This window comes from Dysidea avara, chromosome 4 (assembly GCF_963678975.1).
Source record: "Dysidea avara chromosome 4, odDysAvar1.4, whole genome shotgun sequence".
Taxonomy (NCBI): Eukaryota; Metazoa; Porifera; class Demospongiae; order Dictyoceratida; family Dysideidae; genus Dysidea; species Dysidea avara.
Genome location: NC_089275.1, coordinates 4,626,882 through 4,643,470, shown reverse-complemented (window position 1 = coordinate 4,643,470; position 16,589 = coordinate 4,626,882). Strand labels below are relative to the sequence as shown.

The following is a 16,589-nucleotide window of genomic DNA, read 5'->3' as shown; positions in this document are numbered from 1 at the left end:
ACCAATAATGTTATACAAAGTGATCAAGTGGCTAGTAACTCCAAACTAAATTTATCATCTGAATATCACCCTGGCATTTATTATTCCAAGTATCCAGATATTTGTTTTTTAGACTTATCTATTACACTGAAAAACATGTGATACAGTATGGGTACACAAAAAACTTTGTAATATACATGCACTAGTGACCTTTCATGAATAGTGTGCTTCTCCAAGTGTAAGTTGTGAACCATACAAGAAGTGATTTTCTTGTGAATACTCATGGATCAGGAAATTAGTTTGCAGTTTTAGGATTATGGGAAAGTACAGTGGTCCAGTGACTCCAGTCCAGTGTTTTTATCTTCCCAATATTTGGGGCAGTATGCAGAGTTGTAGTGAAGTGAGACACACCTCATGAAACATACAGGGAAGCCATAGCAGGTCCATAACAAATTGTGACACTCATAGTGAATACCCAGATGCAGATGAGGTACAATAATGGCTTCAAGGGTGGGCCTGCGCTTATTACAGTTCATGAACGTTTGTTCACGCTCAGTGAGCCTTCATGAACATTCACAGTAATTTTGATGCATGTTGCAAAGTTTTTTTGTGCCGCTTGTACCATACGCATATGTCAATTTTCCATGTACTAAGGGAAACTTTGGTTGATTAAGTGTCGAGGAGTCTTCATCCTTGAGTGCATGTCCACATTAAAAGTACAGCGAAACTATCACCTGTTAATATGAGGGACACTTGAATGTTTACTTTACACAAATAGGTTTTATTCTCAAGGTGTCTGCACTACTAAGGTTCCACTGTGACAAACTACAGTGAAGGTTTATTAGGACAATAACAAAGTGACTTTTCTAACAAAGTTGCTACTAGTTACAATGGTTAACACTCACTTCCTTACAAAGACAGGTTTCAGTCTTGGTCCTCATCTTCAGAGTCACTATATTCCTCGTATTCTGATGATTCTTCTTCCTCTTTGACTATAATGGATGCCTTCTCCTCCGACTCCTCTTCAATATCAAGGAGGTCAGCCTCCCCCTCAGGGCTATCACTCTTGCCCTCACCACCTGATGACGCTGCTCTATCTCCTAGCAACAACAAACAGGGAACTACAATGAAGTAGTGGATACTACAGTGGTGTAATTACACACAGTATAAGGCTGCACCAAAACTACATACTGTAGCAAAGCAAGATGTTTGGGTCCTATGTAAGTAATGGCCAATACACGTAGGTGCACATAATATTCATTTGTTGTACAGACATTATAACTTATACTGCTGTAACTCCCAGTGTTTATTGAGGTGCTTGTCAAAAATTTGTCTGTCTCAGCTAAGTCATAGATCATAAGCACACAGTACAGCATACCTAAATGTACCATTAAATACGTATATATGAAATAAAGCTATTTGATTTCAGATTGAAAAGAGTTTATAAAATTTCTCACCAAAGAATCATGAAGGATGATCTCAATCACCTGATACAGGGTGGTGCTGCTTTAGGCCTGTGTTTAATTTTATAGCTAGGAGTATTTCATGGGATATGGAAAACAAAGAGATCTGTACAGTGGATCACATGATCACTTCTAAACTTACGTCTTCATCAATTTCAGCTTCTTCATCTGCACTGTCACTAAAATATTACAATAAAATAACATTAAGAAAATGTCTCTTCACAACGAAAACAAGTAGTACGTGTGTTTGTGTGCGTGTGTGTGTGTTGCCCAAAGAAATCATTGTGTAGACATTGTAGATTTAGCGTTATTCCACTAAAGAACACCACCTTTGTCTCTCAGTTTACTGATCATGTTGTGCACTTGGTGAAGAGTAGATGGAATGATAATGACGATGGGTTGACTAAGTGGAGTGTGGTCAGAGATGGGCTGTTAGATGCAAGTACTACAATGTTTGGACTAAGTAGGAGACATCAGCCTGATTGGTTTACTGAGGTGGAGGATATGCTGAGACCACTTATAAGGTGATTGACAGAAATATTTAACACAGCGACGTATAGTAGCACACAAGGTGTGGGAGTGTAAGAGCAGATGGTACCAGGAGAAGGCTAAATCTATTCAAGCTGCACTTTCTCAAGGCAGACCTAGTGTAGTGTGGCAGGACATTCATTCTATTTGTAGGAGTAGAGCTGGTTTCCAGCCAGTTCAACCAAGAGCTGTAAGGAAACAAGATGGCAGTCTATGTTGTGGATCAGAGGAGATGTTAAGTCGATGCAGAGGTCATTTTGAGGGTGTTCTTTATGTGGAGAGCTCCTTCAATTTGGCCACTACTGATGGTATCCAACCGATGAAATTAAGGAATGAGATGAGCAATCCACCTACGTACTGCAGATGAAGTATTGGCTGCGTTGTCGAAGATTAAAGTAGGAAAGGCATGGTCTTTTACCTGATAAGGTGAAGTGTAGTGGTGGCCCTTTGTTGGACTTCATAGTGTCATTGTTTGGTACTGTGTGGAGAGAGAGAGAGAGATGTACCTGCAGAATGGCGTGATGCACCTCTGGTACCAGTTCCTAAGAAGGGTGATTTATCTGTGTGTGACAACTGAAGGGGTATAAGTTTACTGGATGTGATGGGCAAGCTGTTTGCAAGAATAATCAATGACAACTTCAAGCTGTGGTAGAAGACTCTGTTGCTGACTCTCAGTGTGGTATCAGGGCTGGTAGGGGTTGTATGGATATGGCTTTCTGTGTGCGCCTACTTGTGGAGAAAACCATTGAACATCATCACAAAGTTTTCCTCTTGTTTATTGATCTTCACAAAGCTTATGATTCTGTGCCAAGACAGGCACTGTAGTGTGCTTTGCAGAAATATGGTGTACCTGACTGTTTGATAGATTTGGTGCATTCTTTTCACGATGGGATGGTTGCTACTGTTGCAGTAGGTGGAGAGGAAGTACCACCTTTCTAGGTATGAAATGGACTCTGTCAGGGTTGCACGATTGCTCCAACTTGTATTTTGGATTAGTTATTCAGTATTGGCTAAATCGTTGTCATGCAGCAGGAATTGAGGGACTGTACAAGGTAGGTGAGAAACTTGTCGGAGAGCATAGCAGAAGACCATCATCTTTTATCATAACTGAGTACTTGTTTGCTGATGATGCAGCTCTGATTTGTTCCTCAAGGGAAGATATATGGTTATAGCTGCTAGGATATTTGAGGAAGTCACTGCAAAGTTTGGTTTGACCCTTAGTATACCAAAGACCTAGTTACTTGTTGCTGGCGTGAATCTTACAGCTTCTTAAGCTTCATTGGTGGTATGAAGGAATTTAAGTATTTGGGGTCACTTGTAGAGGCACATGGTAGGATGACAGTGGAGGTTAATTGTCAAATTGCACAGGTTTCAAAAAAAATTTGGTGAGCTTTGAAATTCTGTGTTTAAGGCTCATGATCTTAGTATAGAAACTAAAAGATATGTCTATCAATCTGTGGTACTTGGTATCCTTTTGCACAGTGCCGAGACCTGGGCTCCCACTCAGGTACTGTACTTGTGAAGAAGCTGGAGATCTTTCATCGTCACTGTGTTAGATGCATTACAGGTATTGGATGTGCTGTACAGTGAGCAGAGCATATCACCACTGCTCAATTGGCTGGATGTTTTGGTATGCAAGAGTCAATTAGTATTCTGTTAAGTTGGAGTAGACTTAAATGGTGGAGATATGTGGTGCGCATACCTGATGACTACATACTAAAGAGGGTTCTGTTTGGATGGCCTCCAAGGGCACGACCAGCTCATGGTGTGAAACTACCGTGGAAAGATAAAGTTAGACAGGACTTAAAGAACTTTTCAATCAATGACTGTTTATGGTACCAGCAAGTTCAAGATAGGGATTTATGGAAGCAATTAATTAATGGAGGAGTGGAGAATTTGTTAGCTGCACTACATTCTGAACCTAACTCTTCACTGTCAGACCTGCCAAAGGTCTTTTAGAAGAAGCCAGGATATAGCTTGACACAAATGTGTAACTACTCGTCCACAACATGGTCACCGCTGATTTAATGTGGATCCTTCAACCAGAGCATCATCCACTGGATGGCTCTCTTCCAAGGTGTGTGTGTGTGGTGTGGTGTGGTGTGGTGTGGTGTGGTGTGGTGTGGTGTGGTGTGGTGTGGTGTGGTGTGGTGTGGTGTGGTGTGGTGTGGTGTGTGTGTGTGTGTGTGTGTGTGTGTGTGTGTGAGTGTAGTTACTCACCCTTCTGATGCACTTGGGGACATTGCCCTAGTCTCATATTCAATGACCTTGGGCTCCCTTACATGTCACGGTGCACTGTCATCACCAGGTGCTTACTGACGTGTCTCCTGAAGATGATGCAGCTTCTTGTCTTCTACAGTGGTGGTGAAGTCCTACAGGGTGTGGCAATCAACACATGTGAACAATAATGCTATGGGAACTTGAATACATGGGATATACAATATAGGGATACATATATTAGAACAGAAAGACTCTGGGCATCTGTAGCATATTTACGCTGTTGACATTATTCTTGTTCCAATTGTTTGTAGAGCAATGTTTTAGAGAATGCAAAATTGTCTTGCATTGAATATAACATTTGTGACTGGCTATTTCGAAAACTGGCCATTTTCGCAAAATTCTATATAATATTTTCCTACAGAAATTTTCTGGGTAAAATTATGCTTGCCACAAAAAAATCACATTTTAATTGCTTTGCAATGCAAAAAAACTAGGCCCAAATCAATAAAACCTACACACCATCACATTTTCCTGTTAATAAGACTTTAGTTTCGTGTTCATAAATCAAAAGGAACATGAGTTATAAGCACTTATTTACTGTGCAGCAGAAATGAAGTTTATCGTCATTATTCCTTTGTTCAAATGTGACCCGGTCTGCGAAAAGGGCTCTTATAGCCTTTCCAATTGTCCAAGTTTGGCAAATTATAACTCCTGATCAGCTAAATCTATCATCTTGTAATTACACCCTCAGCTAGTGCTATGTTAGGAGTGTACAGTGACCAAATTGTAGGCTTGTATCTTATTCACAAGCTAAGTTATTGGTTACCATGTTTACATAATTGAAAAGGCGATAAGAGCCCTTTTCGCAGACCAGGTCACAAATGACCTTTTTGTGCACATAAAGGAATTTAAATATACAGTCTAGAACAGTACGAGAAGTGTCCCAGATCCAGTTGCTATGGAAAATACAACTAAATGTGTGTCCTGACTATTAATTACTGAGACGTGAAGCAGCTATTCCATTTTGTATGTTCCACAGTGTTACAACAAAGAACAGTACAAAATGTGCCTCTACCAGTCATTATGGAAATTACAGACAACTAAATACTACATATCATGATAGCTACGTAGCTACACTGAAGATATCAGGCATTACCATGAAACAAAACCTACATGTTAGTGGAGAAAGAAATGGGACACAAAGGAGGATACATGATCCATACACTGCAGGTATTACGGTTTGCGAAAAGACAATTCTCAGGCCAAAAAGTGACATTAAACAGTGATGAAATCTAGCTGTAGCATTACCCATAGCCAATTTGGCTAAAGGCATCAGTTAATTAGTCAGCTAATCAGTAGAAAATTTAGCGAAAATTTCATAACTTATTGGAAGCACTAAGGGGTGCTCTAAAAGATTCATGGGTTTGGTTATGCCTAACCAATACCACTGAGTTATTACAAGGGAAACTTGAGACAGAATTTTGGGTGATATTTTTGTGCAAAAAGTGCAAACCCCTTGATCCCTACTACTGTACTGTATGATGCAGTGGAAATTAGCACTCAACTGTAAAGAAAGACCACCTCTATAAAAGGTTAATTTAAATTCCTCTAGTGAGACACTAATCCAGTTGCCTAAAGCACCCACCTGCCAAGAAATTTTGACCCAGTATTGTAGCTATGTGTGTGTGTTCATAATAGTACAACATGTAATGCTGGGCAGTATTGAAAAATAGCAAACGGTATACCTTCCATAAAAAGTATCACGGTATTAATGTAAAAGCCATTAGTATTAAAGTAACTGCCATTTACCTCAACAAAAGCACCAAATTGTATGTGTGTGTCTAGGTGTGTGTAAGGTATAAACAGTCAAGTCTACGCACTTTTGTAGCAAACACCTCAGTGTACCCCTCAGGCTCTAGAAGTGTAGTGCTTTGTAATTAAATCCTCCTGGAGTGGGACTAGAAATACAGATTTGTTTATATCCAGCAAAACTTACCTAAATAAACACATCCTGAGTCCATCCCTATAAGTTCATCCAGCCAGCCACCAGAGTTGATTGGAAATACTCGTTTTCCCATTAATGATTAATTAGTATGTGGAACAGTCTACCAATATCAGCAGTTAGGTCAGAATCTGGATAATCTTATGTCTAATGAATTTGTACACAAAGTCTATTTTGGTTTGGGAAAATCTAATGTGGGGAAATGTTGCAAAATAAGGCACTATTACATCAATTTTGCAGACCTTAGTTGCAAATATTGCATAAATGTCCTACAATTTGCATGAGGTGTTTGCAAATATAGGTATAATCAATAGTTATTTGCAATTATCTTAGTGTTGCAAATTTAGGTCTTTCTTTATGTAAAATATTTACCAATTGCAAAAACAGCATAAATAAAATGTTAATATTAGCAGCAGATAGATTACACATACTCAGTGGAAGAGTATTTTTTTTTGTTCAGTTCTTTCTTTGATATACACATATCACTTTAAAACTCCACTTGTGTCAAAATAGCGTGTATGGGAACTGTGTCTTTTATGATTCTTCCTCCGGTCTTCCAAACTTTCCAGTTTGAGTCATAGGTTCCATCAAGCCATGTTATATTCACATTTCCTGCAGTTCCATTTACTTTATTTATTTTTGCTATTTGTGGCTTGTATTCTTTTTTTGTATTTCTCACAGCACATAGCCACAAACTGGCCTGGTTGGTAAGCAATTTCTGCTGGTTCTTGTATCGATGCTTGCTTTTTAGATTTTTTAGTAGAACCAGTATCACTGCTTTTCCTTTTTCCAAGTTCCACCTGTGGGACATAATAATGGTGAACAGATGACACTAACAGCCAAAGTTTCAAATATAATAATGTTGAGACCATTTTAAAACTTTGCAGACCCTTTCTGAAATTTCAGTGATGCTTTCTTCAGGCATTCTGAAATTTCAGACGTCAGAGACTTTCTGAAATTTCAGAGAAGCTTTCATAAGACATTCTGAAATTTCAGAGATTTCAGAGACCAGAGATGCCTTCTTAAAGTGTTCAGAAATACCTCTTCTGAAGTTTCAGAAATGTTTTCATGCGACTGTTCTGAAATTTCAGAAACACTTCTGAAATTTCACTGATGCTTTCTATTGTCCTGAAATTTCAAAGACCAGAGACATTTCAGAAACTTTCTTGCAAATAAGAAGCCTCTTCTGAAATTTCAGAGACCCTTTCTGAAATTTCTGCAGAAATATAAAAAATTTAATTGTTCTGAAATTTCAGAGACCCTTTCTGAAATTTCTGCAGATATAAATTCTTAAATTGTTCTGAAATTTCAGAGACCCTTTCTGAAATTTCAGAGATGCTTTCTGAAATTTCAGTGACAAGAGGCTCTTTCTGTATCGAATTATTAGCCTTATCCTAAATTACGTAACAGACATAAAAATGGCCGTTGTAGTGTGGTAGTTCGTAAAATTTGTATGGGAAACTATGGGGAGAAAATTTTTGAACGGGAATATATCAGTCAAGACGGAAGATATCGAACTCTAACCAGCAGATATGATTACATTGTAACTAAAAGGTTGTAAAAAAAAAACAACTTGTAACCAAAAAGGTCAGGTAAAAAGAAAACAGAAACATTGCTTTCACCAAGCTTCAATCTGACAACTGAACACTCGCTAGTTTGGCACTCTACTGCTTTGACCAAATGTGGTCAAAGCCTATAAATTGTTTATAAATACCAGCTTAAGTTGAATAAAAGCTGCAGTTGCATGCGGTTTACAGAAAGAATTTCAACAAGATTTAGGTTACACCCTTGCATTCAATGTGCTGTAAACGACAAATGACAGCAGTTGGAAACTCCATTTTAAAGCGATACAATTCTAAGATGATGAGTACTTTCTTTGATGTTAAAACTGCACTGACTCTTGCAGTAATTGGTAAGATACTCGTTGGATGCCATGGAATGCATGACAGACAGACAGATGGATGGCTTTTCAGCTTTATATATGTATAGATTTTCCCTGTAACAGTTCTGCATGGCATGTAACAGCAATGGAAAACAGCACCTGGGCAAGTATTGAATAGGATGAGCACACAAACAACCATCCTACTTTGCTCAAGTAAACTTGTTGATCTATACTCCTTGATTCTAGTGATGTGCAATAATATTGATAGTGTGATAATCGTATCGCAGTGGTTCACTATCGTGATATGATAATAGCTTGTGATTATCATGAGCACCAATATTAAACATTCTTACCTCGCCAGAATTACTCGAACAATTAAAGCATTCATTTGTTTATTCCATCATGTATTCTAATTGTTTTCTGAGATTGGATTTTGCTGTATTTAGGCATGACATATATACATTCGGGTATACAGGACGTGCCTTTACCCGTATTCATGGAAAATAAGTAAAATGTGACCTGATCTTGGAAAACCTACCTTTTTGGCACATGGGTCAATTTTCTGTTTTATAGCTTAAATGAGATACTGGGTACTCATCTATCTTGTGTTAAAATTTCAGCTTAATATCTTTAAGCATTTCTGAGATATGGCTGATTTTCTGTCCTGTACATTACAAACTAACTTTTATGGTAATGTATTGAGTTCTGTGGGTGATTAAGGGTGACAAATGGTGACAAATCACTTTGTTTACTAATAATTTCATTTTTACCATCTAAAATACTTTAAAAGACATTTCTGATAGTTTAATGAAGTATTCTTGGTACTTTTCTGCAATTAAATGCCTTGTATCATTGTCTAAGACTAAGTTTTAGCCATTCCAGCACCTGAACAAATCACCCAATTTGTAAGTTACTTGTTGTCCCATGCATGTGAAATTACTACATGGTCTGATATAATCATCCATATCTCCTAGGAAAAAGAAGCTATGGGTGTGAAACGTCACAGCAAGAAGGTGTAATAGTTGCTTTATCCAAATGTGCAAAAAAATTAATTTAAAAATTATTGTTGAAATTTTCATTTGAGTTTTCCCAAAAAGTTAGCTTGTGCCCAAAAGGTAGGTTTTCTAAGATCCGGTCACAAATTAGTGCTACATTATGTATCTTATCATTTGGATTTACTGCCGTGATAACTATCGTATGGTGATACAATTATTGTGATTAATCGATATAGTTGCAAACCAACCTAAAGAGTTCTGAAATTCATTATAAAGACAAACATAACTTTGACAGTGCAACTCTAAATACACTAGTACTTTTTTAAATTGTAAATTTAAAAATGAAGTAGGGATCTATGCAACAAAAATTAGTGAAACAAGAGATGAATGATGGTATTACAGCATAGCTCAGTGGGAAAATCCTTACTTTGGCATTGAGCAAAATAATTGTTATATATAGCTAATGTGCCAAAGTAGGGACTTTCCCACTGAGCTATGCTGTAATACTATCATTCATCCCTTGTTTCACCACTTTTTGTTGCATAGATCCTTACTTCATTTTTAAATTTACAATTTTAAAAAAATACTAGTTTGTTTAGTTTTGTTGTAGCACAGCCAGCTGCAAAGTAACTTGTGACTGTTCTATTAGAATATCATACAAGTATATCTCGAGTCAGCCAAGAGGTATGCAGCTAGCTAGACCAATAAGGGATGAGGTCATTTTGTTTACTGTTAAGTAAACCGCTAGATTGTTAAGAGGTGTGATCTCTGTACTCTATCGCTACTAGTCTACTTAGATCTTTAATTGAAGGACGTGGTCACAAACCTATTGCAAACGTGATCCCAATGGCGAACTTGCACTATGCTTACACATATCTAGTCTTATAGTAGCGCCAGGACTGAAGCACTTCTGAAATCCACCTCTGAAATAATTTTGTGACGTCTATATATGTTGCTGAAAGAATGTGTTGGTACGGAAATTAATGTCTCAATATGGTTTCATTGGATAAAGAATAAGACAAGCAGCCTGATTGAAGATAAAAGAAAAGGCGCAGAGGGCCTATACTTGTTGGAACCCAGGCACATCCCACTAGTGAGTTTGTTATTGTGGCATAAAATGGTGATTTTGTGCTGCTTTGTTTGGCCTCTATCCTTGCGACTGTGGTTAGTGAGCAATGGTGGATCCAGGATGGGGCATTTGGGGCAAACGCCCCCCTTCAAGAAATTGCATACAAGATTGAGATACTCTAATAGAGCAGTCAATTGCTCTAATAAAGCAGTCACAATGTTCATGAGGCAGTGCATCTTACTTATGAAGCTATAAATAGGATTTTATTTTACATAGCATACGTGATATAATATATTTGGTAAAGGATAACTAGCTATTATTGTTGTGACCTTTTTTTTCTGCTCTTCAACTTTTTTCAGCAAGGTGCCCCCCTCTTTTTCCAAACTCTGCATTCGCTCCTGGTGAGTGAGGTAGTAAGACTAAATTTCGAGTTTTGGCGGTTTTTAAAAAAATCCTATATTCGGCCACCTGTAAGTGTTGTTATATTATAGGTTTTTGCAATTGAATACGCCACCTTTGCAATTGAATTTGTCCCGTTTGCAATTGAATTTGTCGGTATTGCAATTGAATTCGTCCCGTTTGCAATTGAATTCGTCGGTTTGCAATTGAATTCGTCACCTTTGCAGTTGAATTAGTCGGTTTTGCAATAGAATTCGTCGTGTTTGCATTACAATTCGTCATAAACAAAACGGCTCCAAGAAACCAACCCGTTCATTAAGAGATGAACTATTATGCCTTGGAGAGTTACACTTGAGACACTAGAAGGTAATTGAAGCTGGTAGTACGCGAAGCTGATAGCTGTCTGACAAGTTAATTAGCTTGCTCGCAAGTGACCACACCCATCGTGAATGGCGTAGTAGAGTTTGGAATGTTGCTGGAGAGGCTGTAGAGGAAGAATTATTGCCTTATAAAGAGTTGTTTACTACCGTTGTACTTGAACAAGTTCTTGTACCAGCTGCTATATCATGTTTTCGTGTTTGCTCCAGCTGCCATTCTTGTTACGGACGAATTTAACTGCAAAAGCGACGAATTTAACTGCAAAAGCGACGAATTCAATTGCAAAACCGACGAATTCAATTGCAAACGGGACGAATTCAATTGCAAAACCGACGAATTCAATTGCAAACGGGACGAATTCAATTGCAAAGTTGCCAAATTCAATTGCAAAAACCTGTAATGATTATATGGACTAGTACTATTCCGTAAAGGTGGTTTTTATTGTGTAAAATGTCTCTAGGGCAATTTTTAAAGGTGGAATTTTGGGCAGCACACAAAATTTTCAAGGCAATCCCTATTTAAACGCTACTACCATACATTTTGATTCAGTCAGATGCACGTGAAGGCCGTCTAGTTTACAAAAATTAGGTCTTAGTTTTGTAACAATATTAATGCTAAAATGTATTATATTAAAAGAGGCTCAGAATCAGCCAAGTTAACTAGGCCAAACATGGTTGGTTATTGTGGCTTTTCTTAATAATGCTCACCTACCTGCTGTTTGTCCATTGCAATTGCATGCCATGCAGAGCTGTTAAAGGTGGCAGTTACCTCGAAGTCATGGTTTTGAAGCCTTGCAAACTAAGCCATATGTCCCACTACAAAAATTCGTTTATTGCATCATGTGATTAGTAAAAACATGATTAAAGTAGCAGTTGCTCATACTAAGGCCATTGCCTTGTAAGTTGTAACAAGAAGTAATTTGTTACTGTTGTGTAAGTATTATTCCAGAAGACATTCACTAAAGTAGTAGAGTAGTTTAGAACCTTTGTTTACAGGATTCCAGTACTTCATACATAACTTTGGCAGCATACGTTGTTTGTGGATGTAGTATGGTATGCTAAAGTATTAGTACAACTTTCTGCATCAATTGTGTCTTGTACACTAGTGAGGGAGATCTCTGTAGTTGTGTAAAACAACTGAGTGGTATTTGTAGCAGGGCTGCATGTCAAGAAAAAAGAATTTTTTGCATTGCCTATTGATGTCACAGCAGGTTTTAGGTCCCTTCGCGGTGGCCAAAAGGACTTCAAAATCCAGCTGTGTTTCAGGCTGGCATAGGCTAAAGTTGTGTTGATTTCACCCTGCTTATGCTGCTAAAGAATAGATTCCAGATTTATTTCACAATAGTATGCAACACATGTTGCATAAACTGACACCGAAAGTATTTTCGCATGCTCTTACAATTGACTCTATAAAGTCACTGGCCATACAAAGGAGCATGTAGATAGAGGAAGAGCTGGTCTATAATGTAATGATGATTGTTTTAGCATAGCTCTCCAAATGTTTTTACAACTGAATTATAAAACTATCTTTCAAACCAGAAATTGTGAGGTAACTGCCACTTTAAACAAAATTTATTTGGTATAGAGTGTATGACTACCTGTAAAATTTGAAAAGAATAAGATTTGCTTATTCCATTATTCCACTAATCCTTATTAATACTAACAAATTCCCATGCTATACGTAAACTGTCAAGTCAAAGCTACTAATCATATAGGTGGGCTGGGCTCCAATCATTACTGTTTATTCACAAACTACACACACACGCACACACACACACTACAGTAGACCACACTGTACTAAATGATATTTTCATAATCTTATTTTATTTCTTTCTGTAGTGTGTCATGAAGATGTCAGTGACCAACATCACAGTAACTTACAGCCTACTACATGTACATTCATGCCACAGTATTAGAATAGATGATTCACGGCTAAAACACGCTACGATAATGGGATTAACTTAATTTGCTCACCATGAACTGTCCAATCCACCAAGGTATGGTGCTTTCCCTGTACTCCTCTTTGTAGACAAAGAAGCTCCTCTGTGGAAAAAGAAGAGGACAAAGAAAATCCTATGACTATGGGTAAACTTTATTTCTACTACGAAAATCCGTAATGACATAGTTTTTGTTGATTTGATTGTGCGTCAAAGCAATTGTACAGCAAGATAATATTATTCACAAATTTATTACCCAGCTTATTTCATTACATTTCATTACATTTCTTGAACATTTGTTTTTGCAAAAGCAATAGTCTTTGCTCAGTTAGTCACATATGTACTGTAGTTATATGCATTCTATGCTTATTTGTGCATGATGAATTAATTTAACACCTGTAATTTATTTCCCATATCATTGCTATATATATAAATCAAGTTTATTGCTATTTCAACTGTCTAGTGCTTTAAACTCAAGACTATCGATGATTAAAGTCTTATTGTAGCTGTCCACTCCCTGTTACTATAGATAACAGAAAAGCAATTCAAACGTTGTGCAAAATTATCTGTTTTGGTCACATATGAGACTGGATTTATAAAAAAGTACCTTTTCACAGACAAACTTTGACCCAATTTTTGACCTTTGAAATTTCACAATTTTTCTGTCATTGTGTATAACTGTATGAAATTTTCCATTAGTAAAGCTACACTATCCGGCTATATTTTAATACAAACAGCAGCAGGTCTGTTTCGCAGGCTGATAGCCTACTAGGAAAAGGATCTCTTAAGTCACAATGGTAAACCCGGACGATTTCCATCAAACGTAGTGTAAGGGTCAGTTGTTGCAACTTATTAATTTACTTATGATAGCATGCACTATAACCCTTAGAATATGACATCAGAGCTCCAAGCTTATTTATATATATTTACATGTATAGAACTTCTGTACCTAGGTATATTGCACAGCACAGGATCTTGCATAACATGAAGAAGAGTAACTGTTTAAATACACAAATATTTTAACATAAGAGTAACTTATGGCAAAGCAACCTGGATAATTTTTAATAATTGCAGTGACAGAATATGTGATAATACCACAGCATGCATGATCTGCTTAAATACTCCTTTTGTAGTGACCATCACTACACAAAAATAGTGAGCATTGTGGCAGAAATCAGTGAAATAAGTAGTGAAATTCACTACAATTTTTTTTACAGTGAATACTTAGTAGTACAGCTTGTTACTCAGCATAACTTATGGCTATGCAGTAGTTAACATAGTTACATGTTTATCAGAGTATAAGTGAAAGTGGTAAGGCTCAGTCTAGGAGCATGCTACCATGCTATTTGGAGGTCATTTTGGGCCATGACACTGTACATATGTACAAAGTGCTAGACATATGTAACAGAAACCAACACCTGACAAGTGTTGGTTTAATGATATAGCTGGACGCTGCTAAAAAGCATCTCCATAATACCAAGAATTTATAATGGTGTAGGGAGAGTATCGAACTAAGCTATACCCTGTGAAATATGAGCCCGTAAGTTACATGATTGCCTTGAAGTGGAAGCTACTGTACAGCCGAAGCTTGTACCACTGGTGGTATTTGCTCAACGTCCATGTGTTCAAAGTGTGACAGCTCAGTTGAAGGTTTCATCATGGATGGGACAGAATTTGACAAGGGCTTATTTTTGTAAATTCCTATGGCATCGTTCAAACAACTCGGTGATTTGCATTGATTGGTGACTAATTATAAGTACATGGGCATGAGCATACAGGTTGAGAGACTGAAGCTAGAGTGAAAGAACATTGTAAAAGTATGACACAATGTGCTGATGAACTCAGTACAAAGAGAAAGGTGCAGCCAACTAACCTTGAAAGCCATAGATATTGACTTCACATATGTGTGAAGTCTTAATTCGAGCATGGGCGGCATTGCATGCATATTCCATGTCCATGCCTCGACAGTTCTGATAGTGAAAGTGACACATCTAGATGGGGCTTTAGCCATAGGGATTCAATGTGGACTACCCGACCAAACAAAGGCATTAAATTTTGGCAATCAACAGTGGTCAGATTTACGAGAGGACACAAAAGTATACAGACTACCTTACAGGCTCATTTTTCATTGCGTATAGCGAAGTTTGATACTCTTCCTAACACATTATAAACTCTTGATAATACTGCGTTAACTTTATTCTGATGCTGTATATAGTGGGGACTAAACATTAAATACACACTATTGATATCAAACGTTAAGTAACATATTTTATAAACTGTTTGTTGTGCATAACAAGAAATATACAGTATCATGCTGGTCAAATTCCTGATTGCCTATTTCCAATAACACAGTCAGGAAAATATACTACTACTCGGTATTTCCAATACTAACTTCTTTGTGCATATACAAGCAGCCAAACAGTATACAACAGTCAAGTGAATAGCAGTGCTTGAAATAAGCAGACAAAAATGGATTGCTAGGACATAGCACCTAAACTAAACTATTTTTGATCAGACATCTGTAAAACTTGTTCAGACATTGGATACTTTTACCATGAAAAATTATTTGTCTGAGTGAATTTTTGTTGGACCAGCATGATGTCCAACCAAAATAGAACATGTTCAGACATACACCAATTTTGGTCAGAAAATGTCAGATGTCTGACCACTATTTCAAGCACTGAATGGTCATCCTTGCAAGGATCACAGCATGTTAGAATGTCAAGGATGTATCCTCTAACTACTGAGACAGGCAATAAAATTGGCTTCCTATGTTTGCTGATTAAGCTATACTGATATTTAACACTATCTTTTCAGCTAAAATTGACACCTAGCTATAGCTACCAGAGCTGGTTGACAGACTGATTTCATGCTGCTACCCAACATTAGGATTTATGTATATAGCCAGAATGGATGCAATTAAAATAAAGAGGTGTCATCATCCGGCGTCAGTTCCCATTACATCATGACCATTTCAAAATTAATGGTCTTCACAAAGTGAAACGTATAAACTTAATAAGCTATTACAAACTGAGGCGATATAATTTCGCTTACATAATGCAGTAGTTACCTTATCGAGTCACATACCTTACAGTAGTTCACAACAAGCCGGTCCCGGCAACTTTGGCGAATCCGGCTCGAGTCGGCGTCCCTGGCGATTTGTGGGCAGTGACTACGCGCGCTTCTTTCCAGTTAGTTGATCACGCTGAGAATATACCACTGTGCTCCACTACATCTGGTAGGAACGTTGGTCCTTTCGCCCAGCTCTTTTGCTCGCCTCACGCAAATTCTCATGTGCCAGCATAGATTGTGCTATGGTGCCAGATTACAATATAATCTGGCGGCGCCCGTATATTTCTACAATACAGAGTGCAGCCTTACTAGCGTCAAAGGAGGTGTCAACTCATGATAATTATTTTATTACTATAGCAACACATTGGAGAGGGCGTGTGTGTGTGTGTGTGTGTGTGTGTGTGTGTGTGTGTGTGTGTGTGTGTGTGTGTGTGTGTGTGTGTGTGTGTGTGTGTGTGTGTGTGTGTGTGTGTGTGTGTGTGTGTGTGTGTGTGTGTGTGTGTGTGTGTGTGTGTGTGTGTGTGTGTGTGTGTGTGTGTGTGTGTGTGTGTGTGTGTGTGTGTGTGTGTGTGTGTGTGTGTGTGTGTGTGTGTGTGTGTGTGTGTGTGTGTGTGTGTGTGTGTGTGTGTGTGTGTGTGTGTGTGTGTGTGTGTGTGTGTGTGTGTG

At 37.8% G+C, this 16,589-nt stretch overlaps 1 protein-coding gene and 1 long non-coding RNA gene across 2 annotated transcripts in view; one reads left to right on the top strand and one right to left on the bottom strand.

The window, feature by feature from the left end:
- The window catches only part of LOC136253448 (radial spoke head 14 homolog), a 123,235-nt gene that overhangs the window by 76,993 nt on the left and 29,653 nt on the right, over positions 1-16,589 (top strand). The window lies entirely within an intron of this gene.
- LOC136253026 (uncharacterized) lies at positions 6,614-16,245 on the bottom strand. The gene is made up of 3 exons (XR_010699902.1): positions 15,939-16,245; positions 12,889-12,957; positions 6,614-6,992 (listed from the first exon to the last, which is right to left on the bottom strand). It is a non-coding gene; the product is annotated as an uncharacterized lncRNA (long non-coding RNA).